This window comes from Acomys minous (genome assembly GCF_964271855.1).
Source record: "Acomys minous genome assembly, chromosome: 2".
NCBI classification, from domain to species: domain Eukaryota; kingdom Metazoa; phylum Chordata; class Mammalia; order Rodentia; family Muridae; genus Acomys; species Acomys minous.
In genome coordinates this window covers 54,756,058-54,759,377 of record NC_140484.1, presented here as the reverse complement: position 1 = coordinate 54,759,377, position 3,320 = coordinate 54,756,058, and the positions used below count along the sequence as shown (strand labels likewise).

Here is a 3,320-nt window from a genome sequence, read left to right as displayed (position 1 = left end):
CAACTGATATTTTAAAATACTGGAGATTCATTTGCTTTATTTTATTTTGTTTTATTTATTTATTTATTTATTTTGGTTTTTCAAGACAGGATTTATCTGTGTAATCTTGGCTGTCCTGGACTCGCTTTGTAGACCAGGCTGGCCTTGAACTCACAGCAATTCCCCTGCCTCTGCCTTCTGAGTGCTGGGATTAAAGGCGTGCGCCACCACACCTGGCTCATTTGCTTTATTTTTTAAAAAATGGCTCACAAGATGGCTTAGTGGGTACAGATGCTTGTGGCAAACCTGACAACCTGAGTTCGATACCCAGGACCCACATGCTAAAAAGAAAAAAACCTAACTCCGGCTAGTTGTCCTCTGACCTTCACAGCTGCTGTGACATACACATGCCCTCCCCAATGAATATGTCAAAATGTAATATGATTTTTAAACAACTAGATCTTTATGGAAGTAGCTTCAAACTGTTAAAGTTATGTTTACATTTATGGGCGACGTACATGTGCCACAGCACACATGTGGTTGTCACAGAAGTATGCTGCCTGGCCCTTACACGTGTGATGTTCTCGCGCTTTATAGATCCGCACATGTCTGGTGCACCATGCCTCTTCCTCACCACTGGTTGGATGGTAGGGTGGCCAGGTCTCCTCTTCTGACATGCTGGAACCCACTGTGACTGGTCTCTGGGCCTCTGGGTACCAGCCCTTTCCACATAGTCCTGAATTCTTGCCAGCTCAGCCAAGATGGAGCAGTGGGAGGTAGGGGGTGGTACGATGTTCCATCCCTTCTGTCCTGTGGTAGTACAGAAGTCTTACTGAGAGTGATCAGGAGAGAGAAGGGTAGTGAGGATGGAGAGGTGTCTTCTTTTAACTTCGGTAAAATAGGTCACTCTTAGTAATGCTTCCTTGAGCAGGTGACACAGGAGGAACTACATCTATGCCAGGAGGAGCTGCCACTGCAGTTGGCTTCCAGGAACCAGATTTCCCGGAAAATCCAAGGAGGGTGTGGTGGGCCAGGTGCAGAGGCACACAGCCTGAGACTACTTACACTGTACAAACAGCGAATATGGCTTGTCTGTGTTAGAGCACTGGGAGCTGTGCCAGAGGCAGAGTGGACATGTGTGGGATCCCTCCCAGGACTCCCACAAATCCCATGCATGTCAAGGTAGCCTCACTCAGGCCAGCACACAGAGACAGGCCCACAGTGGTCCTGGTGTAGGGAAGCAGTCTACTTCCTTCCACCATGAGCTAGGCCAGGGTGCCAGTCCACCAGTGTGGGTGGACAGACACACAGTAGGGATCCTTATGTCTTCTATGGCTTGCTTGCAGCCCTTGAGAACCTCCCAGCTGGTGATGGGTGGGGAGTTGGTTAAGTCCACAGCAGTAATGACACCAACCGTTCCATTCCATTACAAAGTGGGAAGTGCTCTGCAGGACAGGGACAGGATGCTCTAAGCTTGATGGGGGGAGGGCAGGGACAGAAGTGGGCTTTCCTCCTTCTCACAGCCTTGAGACTCCTTCCCACTGACAGTTGCAGACTAAAGAGCCACAGAAGATATGTGTGGCTTCTACTGGGAAGGAGAGGAAAGAATGGAACACCCTCTCACCTCTTGGGGACCCCGGATTTTCTGAGCAAGTGCCTTCCTGGATGGAGGCGGGCCCTCAGAGAATGACTGGCCTTGTAGTGGAAGAAAGGACAGAGGTGCCAGCAAAAGGCCGTGGAGAGATGTCAAAGAACCCTAGTGACATAGCCAGCATAGCTGCCTCTTCTAACTCTTGCTGGCTGTGAACCTTTGGTCCCCAGGACAGAGAGGACACATTTTTATCACTTTAAGGCCCTGCTGCATGGCTGGTGTAGCCAGCTGGAAAGTGCTCAGGTTCTGATAAATGTTATTCCACGCTTAGCTTAAGCATCTTGCGTGCCTCCTGTTGACACTGTGACACACAGGGCAGCACGAAGGAATCGCCAAATGCTGGGGGATAAGGGCAGATTCAGGGACCTGGCTACCATCTGCAGGGATGGGGCAGGCAAGTGCATTTCTTTCTTTGTTTTTTTTTTTTTTAATTGGGTTTTGGAGATCTCCGTTTCTCAGAGTGACCTGGAACTCACTATGTGTATAGCTCTGGCTGGCCTCAAGCTTGCAATCCTCCTACCTCAGCCTCCCTAGTGCTGGGATTACAGATATTTATCTCTGCACCTGGTTTTATTTCTTTACCCCGCCCTCCAACACACACTGCCCCAGATCTAGTAATACATACCCATAATCCAGCATTTTGGACGCTAAGGCAGAAGGATTGAAGGTTCAAGTACACCCTGTCAAAGAAAGAGAGAAGAGGAAAAAAAAAGAGGGAGGGCAGATGGGCTGAGCTACAGCCCAGTAGGAAAATACTTGTCTAGTCTGTGTAGGCACTGGTGCCAGCCCAGCATCACAACTGTGGTTTTGGTTGTTGTTTGGTGGTGCTGGGGATGGCACCCAGGGCCTTGCAGGTTCAAAGGTGCTCTGCTGCTGAGCTTACACCACCCTACCCCTACCCCCCCTATACACCCACACCCCTGCACCACCTGAAAAGTAGGTTCCCTCAGTCTCTGACCAGCTTCTCCCAGTCTTATCCTGACCCCGGGAACTGGAATATGAAATACATCTTGCCACCCTGAGCACAGACCACTTTTTCTGCTATGTATGTATGTATGTATGTATGTATGTATGTATGTATCTATCTATCTATCTATCTATCTATCTATCTATCTATCACGGGGCAGGGTGGAGATGATGCATGCAAGCCCTAGAGCATATGTGGAAGCCAGAGGACAAGCTTTGGAGTCAGCTCTCCTTCCCCCAGATGGGTCCCTAAGCCTGAACTCCGGTTGTCAGGCTTGGTGGCAAGTACCTCTACCTGCCAAGCCATCCTGTTTGGCTTTCTCTGGAATTTTCCATATCCTGGTTTGCAGTGTCTGCAGGGCAGAGAGGCAGTCGAGGGGAGTGGAGGCCCAGAGGCCTTCAACCTTCCAGAGTGCTCGCTGTCCTTTCTCCTGAGCTCATGGGCAGCCAACATTAGACAGACCTCGCTCCCCAGAGCTGGCATCGTCGGGCCACACTTATCCCTGGCTTCTGACACACTTGGAACAAAACTCTCACACCACCTTTTCTGTGGCCCTCAAACTTGCTTGGCTGGTTCTTGGCCCAGGCCTTTGCACTGGCTGTCCTCCCTGCCCTAACTGTTTTTGGCCTAGCCCTTCATGTTGGATAATGGCTTGCTTGCATTAGAGGGGCTTCTCACCTCTTCCTGCTGAGGACCCCCGTTCCATGCCTGCTTCTGTCCCCC

At 50.3% G+C, this 3,320-nt stretch overlaps 1 long non-coding RNA gene across 1 annotated transcript; it reads right to left on the bottom strand.

Moving 5' to 3' along the window:
* Nucleotides 1–634: 634 nt before the first annotated feature.
* LOC311583393 lies at nucleotides 635–3,098 on the bottom strand. The gene is made up of 3 exons (XR_014774486.1): nucleotides 2,892–3,098; nucleotides 2,256–2,310; nucleotides 635–789 (listed from the first exon to the last, which is right to left on the bottom strand). It is a non-coding gene; the product is annotated as an uncharacterized lncRNA (long non-coding RNA).
* Between the last annotated feature and the right edge of the window lie 222 nt (nucleotides 3,099–3,320).